Below are 17298 nucleotides of genomic sequence, written 5' to 3'. Positions count from 1 at the left end.
CTAAAACTGAGTGTCTGTAGGTAAACAGAGTGGCCTCTCGCAGCAGCGCCATCCACACCTAAAACGGAGTGTCTGTAGGTACACAGAGTGGCCTCTCGCAGCAGCGCCATCCACACCTAAAACTGAGTGTCTGTAGGTAAACAGAGTGGCCTCTCGCAGCAGCGCCATCCACACCTAAAACTGAGTGTCTGTAGGTACAGAGTGGCCTCTCGCAGCAGCGCCATCCACACCTAAAACTGAGTGTCTGTAGGTACACAGAGTGGCCTCTCGCAGCAGCGCCATCCACACCTAAAACTGAGTGTCTGTAGGTGCACAGAGTGGCCTATCGCAGCAGCGCCATCCACACCTAAAACTGAGTGTCTGTAGGTACACAGAGTGGCCTATCGCAGCAGCGCCATCCACACCTAAAACTGAGTGTCTGTAGGTACACAGAGTGGCCTCTCGCAGCAGCGCCATCCACACCTAAAACTGAGTGGCTGTAGGTAAACAGAGTGGCCTCTCGCAGCAGCGCCATCCACACCTAAAACGGAGTGTCTGTAGGTACACAGAGTGGCCTCTCGCAGCAGCGCCATCCACACCTAAAACTGAGTGTCTGTAGGTACAAAGAGTGGCCTCTCGCAGCAGCGCCATCCACACCTAAAACTGAGTGTCTGTAGGTACACAGAGTGGCCTCTCACAGCAGCGCCATCCACACCTAAAACTGAGTGTCTGTAGGTACACAGAGTGGCCTATCGCAGCAGCGCCATCCACACCTAAAACTGAGTGTCTGTAGGTACACAGAGTGGCCTCTCGCAGCAGCGCCATCCACACCTAAAACTGAGTGTCTGTAGGTACACAGAGTGGCCTATCGCAGCAGCGCCATCCACACCTAAAACTGAGTGTCTGTAGGTACAGAGTGGCCTCTCGCAGCAGCGCCATCCACACCTAAAACTGAGTGTCTGAAGGTGCACAGAGTGGCCTATCGCAGCAGCGCCATCCACACCTAAAACTGAGTGTCTGTAGGTACACAGAGTGGCCTATCGCAGCAGCGCCATCCACACCTAAAACTGAGTGTCTGTAGGTACACAGAGTGGCCTCTTGCAGCAGCGCCATCCACACCTAAAACTGAGTGTCTGTAGGTAAACAGAGTGGCCTCTCGCAGCAGCGCCATCCACACCTAAAACGGAGTGTCTGTAGGTACACAGAGTGGCCTCTCGCAGCAGCGCCATCCACACCTAAAACTGAGTGTCTGTAGGTACACAGAGTGGCCTATCGCAGCAGCGCCATCCACACCTAAAACTGAGTGTCTGTAGGTACACAGAGTGGCCTCTCGCAGCAGCGCCATCCACACCTAAAACTGAGTGTCTGTAGGTACACAGAGTGGCCTCTCACAGCAGCGCCATCCACACCTAAAACTGAGTGTCTGTAGGTACACAGAGTGGCCTATCGCAGCAGCGCCATCCACACCTAAAACTGAGTGTCTGTAGGTACACAGAGTGGCCTCTCGCAGCAGCGCCATCCACACCTAAAACTGAGTGTCTGTAGGTACACAGAGTGGCTTATCGCAGCAGCGCCATCCACACCTAAAACTGAGTGTCTGTAGGTACAGAGTGGCCTCTCGCAGCAGCGCCATCCACACCTAAAACTGAGTGTCTGAAGGTGCACAGAGTGGCCTATCGCAGCAGCGCCATCCACACCTAAAACTGAGTGTCTGTAGGTACACAGAGTGGCCTATCGCAGCAGCGCCATCCACACCTAAAACTGAGTGTCTGTAGGTACACAGAGTGGCCTCTCGCAGCAGCGCCATCCACACCTAAAACTGAGTGTCTGTAGGTAAACAGAGTGGCCTCTCGCAGCAGCGCCATCCACACCTAAAACTGAGTGTCTGTAGGTACACAGAGTGGCCTCTCACAGCAGCGCCATCCACACCTAAAACTGAGTGTCTGTAGGTACACAGAGTGGCCTCTCGCAGCAGCGCCATCCACACCTAAAACTGAGTGTCTGTAGGTACACAGAGTGGCCTCTCGCAACAGCGCCATCCACACCTAAAACTGAGTGTCTGTAGGTACACAGAGTGGCCTCTCGCAGCTGCGCCATCCACACCTAAAACTGAGTGTCTGTAGGTACACAGAGTGGCCTATCGCAGCAGCGCCATCCACACCTAAAACTGAGTGTCTGTAGGTACAGAGTGGCCTCTCGCAGCAGCGCCATCCACACCTAAAACTGAGTGTCTGTAGGTGCACAGAGTGGCCTCTCGCAACAGCGCCATCCACACCTAAAACTGAGTGTCTGTAGGTACACAGAGTGGCCTCTCGCAGCAGCGCCATCCACACCTAAAACTGAGTGTCTGTAGGTACACAGAGTGGCCTATCGCAGCAGCGCCATCCACACCTAAAACTGAGTGTCTGTAGGTACAGAGTGGCCTCTCGCAGCAGCGCCATCCACACCTAAAACTGAGTGTCTGTAGGTACAGAGTAGCCTCTCGCAGCAGCGCCATCCACACCTAAAACTGAGTATCTGTAGGTACACAGAGTGGCCTCTCGCAGCAGCGCCATCCACACCTAAAACTGAGTGTCTGTAGGTACACAGAGTGGCCTCTCGCAGCAGCGCCATCCACACCTAAAACTGAGTGTCTGTAGGTACACAGAGTGGCCTATCGCAGCAGAGCCATCCACACCTAAAACTGAGTGTCTGCAGGTACACAGAGTGGCCTCTCGCAGCAGCGCCATCCACACCTAAAACTGAGTGTCTGTAGGTACACAGAGTGGCCTCTCGCAGCAGCGCCATCCACACCTAAAACTGAGTGTCTGTAGGTACACAGAGTGGCCTATCGCAGCAGCACCATCCACACCTAAAACTGAGTGTCTGTAGGTACACAGAGTGGCCTCTCGCAGCAGCGCCATCCACACCTAAAACTGAGTATCTGTAGGTACACAGAGTGGCCTCTCGCAGCAGCGCCATCCACACCTAAAACTGAGTGTCTGTAGGTACACAGCGTGGCCTCTCGCAGCAGCGCCATCCACACCTAAAACTGAGTGTCTGTAGGTAAACAGAGTGGCCTCTCGCAGCAGCGCCATCCACACCTAAAACGGAGTGTCTGTAGGTACACAGAGTGGCCTCTCGCAGCAGCGCCATCCACACCTAAAACTGAGTGTCTGTAGGTACACAGAGTGGCCTCTCGCAGCAGTGCCATCCACACCTAAAACTGAGTGTCTGTAGGTAAACAGAGTGGCCTCTCGCAGCAGCGCCATCCACACCTAAAACGGAGTGTCTGTAGGTACACAGAATGGCCTCTCGCAGCAGCGCCATCCACACCTAAAACTGAGTGTCTGTAGGTACAGAGTGGCCTCTCGCAGCAGCGCCATCCACACCTAAAACTGAGTGTCTGTAGGTAAACAGAGTGGCCTCTCGCAGCAGCGCCATCCACACCTAAAACTGAGTGTCTGTAGGTACACAGAGTGGCCTATCGCAGCAGCGCCATCCACACCTAAAACTGAGTGTCTGTAGGTACAGAGTGGCCTCTCGCAGCAGCGCCATCCACACCTAAAACGGAGTGTCTGTAGGTACACAGAGTGGCCTCTCGCAGCAGCGCCATCCACACCTAAAACTGAGTGTCTGTAGGTACAGAGTGGCCTCTCGCAGCAGCGCCATCCACACCTAAAACTGAGTGTCTGTAGGTACACAGAGTGGCCTATCGCAGCAGCACCATCCACACCTAAAACTGAGTGTCTGTAGGTACACAGAGTGGCCTCTCGCAGCAGCGCCATCCACACCTAAAACTGAGTGTCTGTAGGTACACAGAGTGGCCTCTCGCAGCAGCGCCATCCACACCTAAAACTGAGTGTCTGTAGGTGCACAGAGTGGCCTATCGCAGCAGCGCCATCCACACCTAAAACTGAGTGTCTGTAGGTACACAGAGTGGCCTCTCGCAGCAGCGCCATCCACACCTAAAACTGAGTGTCTGTAGGTACACAGAGTGGCCTCTCGCAGCAGCGCCATCCACACCTAAAACTGAGTGTCTGTAGGTAAACAGAGTGGCCTCTCGCAGCAGCGCCATCCACACCTAAAACTGAGTGTCTGTAGGTACAGAGTGGCCTCTCGCAGCAGCGCCATCCACACCTAAAACTGAGTGTCTGTAGGTACACAGAGTGGCCTCTCGCAGCAGCGCCATCCACACCTAAAACTGAGTGTCTGTAGGTACACAGAGTGGCCTATCGCAGCAGCGCCATCCACACCTAAAACTGAGTGTCTGTAGGTACACAGAGTGGCCTCTCGCAGCAGCGCCATCCACACCTAAAACTGAGTGTCTGTAGGTACAGAGTGGCCTCTCGCAGCAGCGCCATCCACACCTAAAACTGAGTGTCTGTAGGTACACAGAGTGGCCTCTCGCAGCAGCGCCATCCACACCTAAAACTGAGTGTCTGTAGGTGCACAGAGTGGCCTATCGCAGCAGCGCCATCCACACCTAAAACTGAGTGTCTGTAGGTACACAGAGTGGCCTATCGCAGCAGCGCCATCCACACCTAAAACTGAGTGTCTGTAGGTACACAGAGTGGCCTCTCGCAGCAGCGCCATCCACACCTAAAACTGAGTGTCTGTAGGTAAACAGAGTGGCCTCTCGCAGCAGCGCCATCCACACCTAAAACGGAGTGTCTGTAGGTACACAGAGTGGCCTATCGCAGCAGCGCCATCCACACCTAAAACTGAGTGTCTGTAGGTACACAGAGTGGCCTCTCGCAGCAGCGCCATCCACACCTAAAACTGAGTGTCTGTAGGTACACAGAGTGGCCTCTCACAGCAGCGCCATCCACACCTAAAACTGAGTGTCTGTAGGTACACAGAGTGGCCTCTCACAGCAGCGCCATCCACACCTAAAACTGAGTGTCTGTAGGTACACAGAGTGGCCTATCACAGCAGCGCCATCCACACCTAAAACTGAGTGTCTGTAGGTACACAGAGTGGCCTCTCGCAGCAGCGCCATCCACACCTAAAACTGAGTGTCTGTAGGTACACAGAGTGGCCTCTCACAGCAGCGCCATCCACACCTAAAACTGAGTGTCTGTAGGTACACAGAGTGGCCTCTCACAGCAGCGCCATCCACACCTAAAACTGAGTGTCTGTAGGTACACAGAGTGGCCTATCACAGCAGCGCCATCCACACCTAAAACTGAGTGTCTGTAGGTACACAGACACACAGTAAATGTGAAAGAGCCCGGCGATGTCAGAAGGCCTAATGCATGCCGCGCTGTTAACCACTAAAGGCCCAAAACAATTGTGCATTAGCGCCGTAGCGCAGCCAATCAGAACACAGTATGTGAAGTGGGCGAAACACACCCACATTATGCGGCCAATCGCTCAACAGTGGGAGGGATTTTTCACACCCTGGCAACACCAATCCAGGTAAAGCCATTCACACATCAGAAAAACTATCTTGTGCGCAAACATGAATCAGATGGACCTATATAGGGACGGCGATGTCAGAGAGATATCATAAATGGCCCCCAGATAAATGTATTTCTTTCCAAAAGGGTTGTATCCACATTGCAACCCAGCCAATCAATGTCGGATGGGCGGAGCAACAAAACACACCCACATCATACACCCAATTACTGATGGAAAGAGACAAGCAATCAACTGGAGATCATCCACACATCAGACCGGGTATCCATGAACAGACAGGCAACAGACAAATGCATAAAGGCACAGCGATATCAGATAATCATCATCTGAATTGCAAAACGGGCATGTAGAAGCCCAGAAGAGTTGAAACTCAACACCACGACACAGCCAGTCAATAAAGAGTAGGCAGAGCCCAGACATACGCTCACACCGCTCAGCCAGTGACTCAGAAATGGGAGGAAATTTCAAGCAATAAAGTAGCCAATCAGATCAAAAACATCTACCAATAGGGCCGTGCGTAAGCAAATTTGACATATTTGTTGGTCTACCTGACCGTGGTTGTGTTTTTACAGAGCCCCTGATTTTCCATTTGTTAATCACAGTGTGAACACTGCTGACTGGCATTATCAATTCCTTGGATATCTTTTTGTATCCCTCTCCTGTTTTATACAGTTCAACTACCGTTTCCTGTAGATCCGTTGACCATTGTTTTGCTTTCCCCATGACTCACAATCTAGACACGTCACTGGCTGGATGAAAGATGCAAGAGTCTGTCTGGATCCCAGAAACTCACTCAGCTTTTATGCACACACACTGATTACAGGCAAACAGGTCACAGGTGAGGATGTTACCTTTAGTAGCCATTCACACCCATTTGTGTCAACTTCTGTGCATGTTATCAGGCCTAAATCACCAGGGGATGTAACCTTCTGATCAGGGTCATTTGGATGTTTTGGGTTGTCATTATGACTTACAAAGAGAAAACACAGTAGTCTGACAATAAATGGCTTCACCCGACCACTGACCATGAGTGGAGAAAAAGGTTTGGTGTTATCATTCATATTCTCTGAAAAAAAAAGGCCAAGAAAGCAAAAATTCTGCCGGGGTGTGTAAACTTTTGGGCACAACTGTATATAACAGGGAGGAGTATAATAATCGGCTAATCTATATGTATAATTGCCTAAGGGGTACTTCCGTCTGTCTGTAACGGAAATCCTGGGTCGCTGATTGGTGGCGGCCGGCCGCGACCAATCAGCGATATTGGGGCGGGATTTAAACACAGCTTCACTTTTTACTATTGATGCTGCCTATGGAGCATCAATAGTAAAAACATAGAATGTTAAAAATAATAATAAAAAAAACACAAAAACATTATATTCTCACCTTCCGAAGTCTGCGCCAGCCTTTCCCGCTCCTCGCGCTCCGGTCCCAAGAATGCATTGCGGCAATGACCGGAGATGACATAGCGGTCTCGCGAGATGACATAGCGGTCTCGCGAGACCGCTAAATGATCACGGGATATTGCCGCTAGGCATTACTGAGACTGGAGCGTCGGTAAAGGCCTCGGCTGGATCCGGGGGCCGACGGAAGGTGAGTATATAACTATTTTTTATTTTAATTTTTTTTTTTAACAGGGATATGGTGCCCACATTGCTATATACAGCGTGGGCTGTGTTATATACTACGTGGGCTGTGCTATATACTACATGGGCTGTGTTATATACTGCGTGGGCTGTGTTATATACTGCGTGGGCTGTGTTACATACTGCGTGGGCTGTGTTATATACTGCGTGGGCTGTGTTATATACTGCGTGGGCTGTGTTATATACTGCGTGGGCTGTGTTATATACTGCGTGGGCTGTGTTATATACTGCGTGGGCTGTGTTATATACTGCGTGGGCTGTGTTATATACTGCGTGGGCTGTGTTATATACTGCGTGGGCTGTGTTATATACTGCGTGGGCTGTGTTACATACTGCGTGGGCTGTGTTACATACTGCGTGGGCTGTGTTACATACTGCGTGGGCTGTGTTATATACTGCGTGGGCTGTGTTATATACTGCGTGGGCTGTGTTATATACTGCGTGGGCTGTGTTATATACTGCGTGGGCTGTGTTATATACTGCGTGGGCTGTGTTATATACTGCGTGGGCTGTGTTATATACTGCGTGGGCTGTGTTATATACTGCGTGGGCTGTGTTATATACTGCGTGGGCTGTGTTATATACTGCGTGGGCTGTGTTATATACTGCGTGGGCTGTGTTATATACTGCGTGGGCTGTGTTATATGCTGCGTGGGCTGTGTTATATACTGCGTGGGCTGTGTTACATACTGCGTGGGCTGTGTTACATACTGCGTGGGCTGTGTTACATACTGCGTGGGCTGTGTTACATACTGCGTGGGCTGTGTTACATACTGCGTGGGCTGTGTTATATACTGCGTGGGCTGTGCTATATCCTACGTAACTGTGTTATATACTGCGTGGGCTGTTATATACTACGTGGCTGTGTTATATCCTACGTGGCTGTGTTATATCCTACGTGGCTGTGTTATATACTACGTGGCTGTGCATTCTAGAATACCAGATGCGTTAGAATCGGGCTACCATCTAGTACTATATAATGGGGAGTATAATAAATAATAATTAATTATGTAGAAATCCTCCAATGCGATTTTCTGGATTTTATCTTTACATTGTCTCTCACAGTTGAAGTGAACCAACGCTACAAATGACAGAACTCTCCATTCTTTGTAGGTGGGAAAACTACAAAATGGGGCAGGAGACAGCTATGGGGGGCAGGAGACAGCTATGGGGGGCAGGAGACAGCTATGGGGGGCAGGAGACAGCTATGGGGGGCAGGAGACAGCTATGGGGGGCAGGAGACAGCTATGGGGGACAAGAGACAGCTATGGGGGACAAGAGACAGCTATGGGGGACAAGAGACAGCTATGGGGGACAAGAGACAGCTATGGGGGGCAAGAGACAGCTATGGGGGCAGTAGACAGCTATGGGGGCAGGAGACAGCTATGAGGGACAGGAGACAGCTATGGGGGCAGGAGACAGCTATGGGGGGCAGGAGACAGCTATGGGGGGCAGGAGACAGCTATGGGGGGCAAGAGACAGCTATGGGGGCAGGAGACAGCTATGAGGGACAGGAGACAGCTATGGGGGGCAGGAGACAGCTATGGGGGCAGGAGACAGCTATGGGGGCAAGAGACAGCTATGGGGGCAGGAGACAGCTATGAGGGGCAGGAGACAGCTATGGGGGCAGGAGACAGCTATGGGGGCAGGAGACAGCTATGGGGGCAAGAGACAGCTATGGGGGGCAAGAGACAGCTATGGGGGGCAAGAGACAGCTATGGGGGCAGGAGACAGCTATGGGGGCAGGAGACAGCTATGGGGGGCAGGAGACAGCTATGGGGGGCAGGAGACAGCTATGGGGGGCAGGAGACAGCTATGGGGGGCAGGAGACAGCTATGGGGGGCAGGAGACAGCTATGAGGGGCAGGAGACAGCTATGGGGGCAGGAGACAGCTATGGGGGCAGGAGACAGCTATGGGGGGCAGGAGACAGCTATGGGGGGCAGGAGACAGCTATGGGGGGCAGGAGACAGCTATGGGGGGCAGGAGACAGCTATGGGGGGCAGGAGACAGCTATGGGGGGCAGGAGACAGCTATGGGGGGCAGGAGACAGCTATGGGGGGCAGGAGACAGCTATGGGGGGGCAGGAGACAGCTATGGGGGGCAGGAGACAGCTATGGGGACAGGAGACAGCTATGGGGACAGGAGACAGCTATGGGGGCAGGAGACAGCTATGAGGGACAGGAGACAGCTATGGGGGGCAGGAGACAGCTATGGGGGCAGAAGACAGCTATGGGGGCAGGAGACAGCTATGGGGGGCAGGAGACAGCTATGGGGGCAGGAGACAGCTATGGGGGGCAGGAGACAGCTATGGGGGGCAGGAGACAGCTATGGGGGGCAGGAGACAGCTATGGGGGGCAGGAGACAGCTATGGGGGGCAGGAGACAGCTATGGGGGGCAGGAGACAGCTATGGGGGGCAGGAGACAGCTATGGGGGGCAGGAGACAGCTATGGGGGGCAGGAGACAGCTATGGGGGGCAGGAGACAGCTATGGGGGCAAGAGACAGCTATGGGGGGCAGGAGACAGCTATGGGGGGCAGGAGACTGCTATGGGGGCAGGAGACAACTATGGGGGCAGGAGACAGCTATGGGGGGGGCAGGAGACAGCTATGGGGGGCAGGAGACAGCTATGGGGGGCAGGAGACAGCTATGGGGGACAAGAGACAGCTATGGGGGACAAGAGACAGCTATGGGGGGCAAGAGACAGCTATGGGGGCAGGAGACAGCTATGGGGGCAGGAGACAGCTATGAGGGACAGGAGACAGCTATGGGGGCAGGAGACAGCTATGGGGGGCAGGAGACAGCTATGGGGGGCAAGAGACAGCTATGGGGGCAGGAGACAGCTATGGGGGCAGGAGACAGCTATGAGGGACAGGAGACAGCTATGGGGGGCAGGAGACAGCTATGGGGGGCAGGAGACACCTATGGGGGCAGGAGACAGCTATGGGGGGCAAGAGACAGCTATGGGGGGCAGGAGACTTATATGGGGGCAGAAGACAGCTATGGGGGCAGGAGACAGCTATGGGGGGCAGGAGACAGCTATGGGGGGCAGGAGACAGCTATGGGGGGCAGGAGACAGCTATGGGGGGCAGGAGACAGCTATGGGGGGCAGGAGACTTATATGGGGGCAAGAGACAGCTATGGGGGGCAGGAGACAGCTATGGGGGGCAGGAGACAGCTATGGGGGGCAGGAGACAGCTATGGGGGCAGGAGACAGCTATGGGGGCAGGAGACAGCTATGGGGGGCAGGAGACAGCTATGGGGGCAAGAGACAGCTATGGGGGCAGGAGACAGCTATGGGGGCAGGAGACAGCTATGGGGGGCAGGAGACAGCTATGGGGGGCAGGAGACAGCTATGGGGGGCAGGAGACAGCTATGGGGGCAGGAGACAGCTATGGGGGGCAGGAGACTTATATGGGGGCAAGAGACAGCTATGGGGGCAGGAGACAGCTATGGGGGCAGGAGACAGCTATGGGGGGCAGGAGACAGCTATGGGGGGCAGGAGACAGCTATGGGGGGCAGGAGACTGCTATGGGGGCAGGAGACAACTATGGGGGCAGGAGACAGCTATGGGGGGGGGCAGGAGACAGCTATGGGGGGGCAGGAGACAGCTATGGGGGGCAGGAGACTTATATGGGGGCAAGAGACAGCTATGGGGGCAGGAGACAGCTATGGGGGGCAGGAGACAGCTATGGGGGGCAGGAGACTGCTATGGGGGCAGGAGACAGCTATGGGGGGGCAGGAGACAGCTATGGGGGGGCAGGAGACAGCTATGGGGGGCAGGAGACAGCTATGGGGGGCAGGAGACAGCTATGGGGGGCAGGAGACAGCTATGGGGGCAAGAGACAGCTATGGGGGCAGGAGACAGCTATGGGGGGCAGGAGACAGCTATGGGGGGCAGGAGACTGCTATGGGGGCAGGAGACAACTATGGGGGCAGGAGACAGCTATGGGGGGGCAGGAGACAGCTATGGGGGGGCAGGAGACAGCTATGGGGGGCAGGAGACAGCTATGGGGGGCAGGAGACTTATATGGGGGCAAGAGACAGCTATGGGGGCAGGAGACAGCTATGGGGGGCAGGAGACAGCTATGGGGGGCAGGAGACTGCTATGGGGGCAGGAGACAACTATGGGGGCAGGAGACAGCTATGGGGGGGGCAGGAGACAGCTATGGGGGGGCAGGAGACAGCTATGGGGGGCAGGAGACAGCTATGGGGGGCAGGAGACTGCTATGGGGGGCAGGAGACTGCTATGGGGGGCAGGAGACAGCTATGGGGGGCAGGAGACAGCTATGGGGACAGGAGACAGCTATGGGGGGCAGGAGACAGCTATGGGGGCAAGAGACAGCTATGGGGGCAGGAGACAGCTATGGGGACAGGAGACAGCTATGGGGACAGGAGACAGCTATGGGGGCAGGAGACAGCTATGAGGGACAGGAGACAGCTATGAGGGACAGGAGACAGCTATGGGGGGGAGGGAGACAGCTATGGGGGCAGGAGACAGCTATTGGGGCTGGAGACAGCTATAGGGGGCAGGAGACAGCTATGGGGGGCAGGAGACAGCTATGGGGGGCAGGAGACAGCTATGGGGGGCAGGAGACACTGATGTGGGGCAGGAGACAGCGATGGGGGGCAGTGTATAGTTATAGGGGGCAGTACACAGTGATGGGGGCTGGAGACAGTGATGGGGCAGTATATAGTTATGGGGGGCAGAACACAGTGACGGGGCAGCATATAGTTATAGGGGCAGTACACAGTGATGGGGGCAGTATATAGATATGGGGGCAGTACACAGTGATGGGGTAGTATATAGTTATGAGGCAGTACATAGTTATGGGGGGGCAGTATATAGTTATGGGGGGCAGTAGACAGTGATGGAGGCAGTAGAAAGTGATGGGGCAGTATATAATTATGGGGGCAGTAGACAGTGATGGGGCAGTATATAGTTATGAGGGGTGGTACACAGTGATGGGGCAGTATATAATTATGGGAGCAGTACACAGTGATGGGGCAGTATATAGCTATGGGGAAGTACACAGTGATGGGGGCAGTATATAGTTATGGGGCAGTAGACTGATGGGGCAGTATATAGTTATGAGGGCAGTACACAGTGATGGGGCAGTATATAATTATGGGGGGCAGTACATAGTTATGGGGCAGTACAGTGATGGGGGCTGGAGACAGTGATGGGGCAGTATATAGTTATGGGGGCAGTAGACATTGATGGGGCAGTATACAGTTAAGGGGGCAGTACACAGTGATGGGGCAGTATATAGTTATGGGGGGGCAGTATATAGTTATGGGGGGCGGTATATACTTATAGTTATGGGGGCAGTATATAGTGATGGGGGCAGTATATAATTATGGAGGGCAGTATATATAATTATGAGGGCAGTATATAGTTATGGGGCAGTATATAGTGATGGGGGCAGTAGATAGTTATGGGGGCAATATATATAGCTATGGGGGCAGTATATAATTATGGGGGGCAGTATATAGTTATGGGGGGCAGTATATAGTTATGGGGGCAGTATATAGTGATGGGGGCAGAATATAGTTATGGGGGCAGTATATAGTTATGGGGGCAGTATTTAATTATGGGGGGCAGTATATAGTTATGGGGGCAGTATATAATTATGGAGGCAGTATATAATTATGGGGGGCAGTATATAGTGATGGGGGGGCAGTATATAGTGATGGGGGGCAGAATATAGTTATGGGGGGGCAGTATATAGTTATGGGGGCAGTATATAGTAATGGGGGCAGTATATAATTATGGGGGCAGTATATAGTTATGGGGGCAGTATATAATTATGGAGGCAGTATATAATTATGGGGGGCAGTATATAGTGATGGGGGGGCAGTATATAGTGATGGGGGGCAGAATATAGTTATGGGGGCAGTATATAGTTATGGGGGCAGTATATAGTAATGGGGGCAGTATATAATTATGGGGGCAGTATATAGTTATGGGGGGCAGTATATAGTTATGGGGGACAGTATATAGTTATGGGGGCAGTATATAATTATGGGGGCAGTATATAGTTATGGGGGCAGTATATAATTATGGGGGGCAGTACATAGTTATGGGGGGCAGTATATAATTATGGGGGCAGTATATAGTTATGGGGGGCAGTATATAGTTATGGGGACAGTATATAGTTATGGGGGCAGTATATAATTATGGGGGCAGTATATAGTTATGGGGGCAGTATATAGTGATGGGGGGGCAGTATATAGTGATGGGGGGCAGAATATAGTTATGGGGCAGTATATAGTTATGGGGGCAGTATATAGTTATGGGGGGCAGTATATAGTTATGGGGGGCAGTATATAGTTATGGGGGGCAGTATATAGTGATGGGGGGGCAGTATATAGTTATGGGGGGCAGTATATAGTGATGGGGGGGCAGTATATAGTTATGGGGGCAGTATATAATTATGGAGGCAGTATATAGTGATGGGGGCAGTATATAGTGATGGGGGGGCAGTATATAGTGATGGGGGGCAGAATATAGTTATGGGGGCAGTATATAGTTATGGGGGGCAGTATATAGTTATGGGGGGCAGTATATAGTGATGGGGGGCAGTATATAGTGATGGGGGGCAGAATATAGTTATGGGGGCAGTATATAGTTATGGGGGGCAGTATATAGTTATGGGGGGCAGTATATAGTGATGGGGGGGCAGTATATAGTGATGGGGGGCAGTATATAGTGATGGGGGGCAGAATATAGTTATGGGGGCAGTATATAGTTATGAGGGGCAGTATATATATAGACCATTAGTCTCTGTTGTTATTTCTCACCTTTCCCCGTCGTCTCCACAACACTCAGCACCGGAAGTGACCGCGCTGCACTCTGGGAGATGTAGTTTACAGAAGGAAATCTATGAAGTGACGCAATAACTAAAAGAGGGAGGAGCTTACAATGTCACATGATCGCAGAACAGCCGGAAACAATGCAGAGAGAGAGGAAGAGCGAACACTAACTATCCCATCATCTGCAGGAGCGTTGTGCCCCCTAGTGGTCACATCCTGGATATTCCCATCATCTGCAGGAGCATTGTGCCCCCTAGTGGTCACATCCTGGATATTCCCATCATCTGCAGGAGCATTGTGCCCCCTAGTGATCACATCCTGGATATTCCCATCATCTGCAGGAGCGTTGTGCCCCCTAGTGATCACATCCTGGATATTCCCATCATCTGCAGGAGCATTGTGCTCCTAGTGGTCACATCCTGGATATTCCATCATTTGCAGGAGCATTGTGCCCCCTAGTGGTCACATCCTGGATATTCCCATCATCTGCAGGAGCATTGTGCCCCCTAGTGGTCACATCCTGGATATTCCCATCATCTGCAGGAGCGTTGTGCCCCCTAGTGGTCACATCCTGGATATTCCCATCATCTGCAGGAGCATTGTGCCCCCTAGTGGTCACATCCTGGATATTCCCATCATCTGCAGGAGCGTTGTGCCCCCTAGTGGTCACATCCTGGATATTCCCATCATCTGCAGGAGCATTGTGCCCCCTAGTGGTCACATCCTGGATATTCCCATCATCTGCAGGAGCGTTGTGCCCCCTAGTGGTCACATCCTGGATATTCCCATCATCTGCAGGAGCATTGTGCCCCCTAGTGGTCACATCCTGGATATTCTCATCATCTGCAGGAGCATTGTGCCCCTAGTGGTCACATCCTGGATATTCCATCATCTGCAGGAGCATTGTGCCCCCTAGTGATCACATCCTGGATATTCCCATCATCTGCAGGAGCGTTGTGCCCCCTAGTGATCACATCCTGGATATTCCCATCATCTGCAGGAGCATTGTGCTCCTAGTGGTCACATCCTGGATATTCCATCATTTGCAGGAGCATTGTGCCCCCTAGTGGTCACATCCTGGATATTCCCATCATCTGCAGGAGCATTGTGCCCCCTAGTGGTCACATCCTGGATATTCCCATCATCTGCAGGAGCGTTGTGCCCCCTAGTGATCACATCCTGGATATTCTCATCATCTGCAGGAGCATTGTGCCCCCTAGTGATCACATCCTGGATATTCCCATCATCTGCAGGAGCATTGTGCCCCCTAGTGATCACATCCTGGATATTCCCATCATCTGCAGGAGCGTTGTGCCCCCTAGTGATCACATCCTGGATATTCCCATCATCTGCAGGAGCATTGTGCTCCTAGTGGTCACATCCTGGATATTCCATCATTTGCAGGAGCATTGTGCCCCCTAGTGGTCACATCCTGGATATTCCCATCATCTGCAGGAGCATTGTGCCCCCTAGTGGTCACATCCTGGATATTCCCATCATCTGCAGGAGCGTTGTGCCCCCTAGTGGTCACATCCTGGATATTCCCATCATCTGCAGGAGCATTGTGCCCCCTAGTGGTCACATCCTGGATATTCCCATCATCTGCAGGAGCGTTGTGCCCCCTAGTGGTCACATCCTGGATATTCCCATCATCTGCAGGAGCATTGTGCCCCCTAGTGGTCACATCCTGGATATTCCCATCATCTGCAGGAGCGTTGTGCCCCCTAGTGGTCACATCCTGGATATTCCCATCATCTGCAGGAGCATTGTGCCCCCTAGTGGTCACATCCTGGATATTCTCATCATCTGCAGGAGCATTGTGCCCCTAGTGGTCACATCCTGGATATTCCATCATCTGCAGGAGCATTGTGCCCCCTAGTGATCACATCCTGGATATTCCCATCATCTGCAGGAGCGTTGTGCCCCCTAGTGATCACATCCTGGATATTCCCATCATCTGCAGGAGCATTGTGCTCCTAGTGGTCACATCCTGGATATTCCATCATTTGCAGGAGCATTGTGCCCCCTAGTGGTCACATCCTGGATATTCCCATCATCTGCAGGAGCATTGTGCCCCCTAGTGGTCACATCCTGGATATTCCCATCATCTGCAGGAGCGTTGTGCCCCCTAGTGGTCACATCCTGGATATTCTCATCATCTGCAGGAGCATTGTGCCCCCTAGTGATCACATCCTGGATATTCCCATCATCTGCAGGAGCGTTGTGCCCCCTAGTGGTCACATCCTGGATATTCCCATCATCTGCAGGAGCATTGTGCCCCCTAGTGGTCACATCCTGGATATTCCCATCATCTGCAGGAGCGTTGTGCCCCCTAGTGGTCACATCCTGGATATTCTCATCATCTGCAGGAGCATTGTGCCCCCTAGTGGTCACATCCTGGATATTCCCATCATCTGCAGGAGCATTGTGCCCCCTAGTGATCACATCCTGGATATTCCCATCATCTGCAGGAGCGTTGTGCCCCCTAGTGATCACATCCTGGATATTCCCATCATCTGCAGGAGCATTGTGCTCCTAGTGGTCACATCCTGGATATTCCATCATTTGCAGGAGCATTGTGCCCCCTAGTGGTCACATCCTGGATATTCCCATCATCTGCAGGAGCATTGTGCCCCCTAGTGGTCACATCCTGGATATTCCCATCATCTGCAGGAGCGTTGTGCCCCCTAGTGGTCACATCCTGGATATTCTCATCATCTGCAGGAGCATTGTGCCCCTAGTGGTCACATCCTGGATATTCCATCATTTGCAGGAGCATTGTGCCCCCTAGTGGTCACATCCTGGATATTCCCATCATCTGCAGGAGCATTGTGCCCCCTAGTGGTCACATCCTGGATATTCCCATCATCTGCAGGAGCGTTGTGCCCCCTAGTGGTCACATGCTTGATATTCCCATCATCTGCAGGAGTATTGTGCCCCCTAGTGGTCACATCCTGGATATTCCATCATCTGCAGGAGCATTGTGCCCCCTAGTGATCACATCCTGGATATTCCATCATCTGCAGGAGCATTGTGCCCCCTAGTGGTCACATCCTGGATATTCCCATCATCTGCAGGAGCGTTGTGCCCCTAGTGGTCACATCCTGGATATTCCCATCATCTGCAGGAGCGTTGTGCCCCCTAGTGGTCACATCCTGGATATTCCATCATCTGCAGGAGCATTGTGCCCCATAGTGGTCACATCCTGGATATTCCATCATCTGCAGGAGCGTTGTGCCCCTAGTGGTCACATCCTGGATATTCCCATCATCTGCAGGAGCATTGTGCCCCCTAGTGGTCACATCCTGGATATTCCATCATCTGCAGGAGCATTGTGCCCCCTAGTGGTCACATCCTGGATATTCCCATCATCTGCGGGAGCGTTGTGCCCCCTAGTGGTCATATCTGGATATTCCCATCACTGCAGGAGTGTTGTGCCCCCTAGTGGTCACATCCTGGATA

General features: G+C 52.8%; 1 protein-coding gene across 2 annotated transcripts in view; it reads right to left on the bottom strand.

Annotated features, from left to right (window-relative positions):
* CCDC142 (coiled-coil domain containing 142) overlaps positions 1 to 13952 on the bottom strand; it is a 100064-nt gene extending 86112 nt beyond the window's left edge. Inside the window, exon 1 of one of the 2 annotated variants that reach the window (XM_077280470.1) lies at positions 13825 to 13952. The gene's annotated coding sequence lies outside the window, so the exon portion shown is untranslated. The remainder of the gene's footprint in view (positions 1 to 13824) is intronic. The other variant, XM_077280471.1, reaches the window with a different exon arrangement.
* Between the last annotated feature and the right edge of the window lie 3346 nt (positions 13953 to 17298).

Source organism: Ranitomeya variabilis, chromosome 1 (assembly GCF_051348905.1).
Source record: "Ranitomeya variabilis isolate aRanVar5 chromosome 1, aRanVar5.hap1, whole genome shotgun sequence".
NCBI lineage: Eukaryota > Metazoa > Chordata > Amphibia > Anura > Dendrobatidae > Ranitomeya > Ranitomeya variabilis.
The sequence above is the reverse complement of the archived record's forward strand: the minus strand, read 5'-3'. Positions and strand labels throughout refer to the sequence as shown.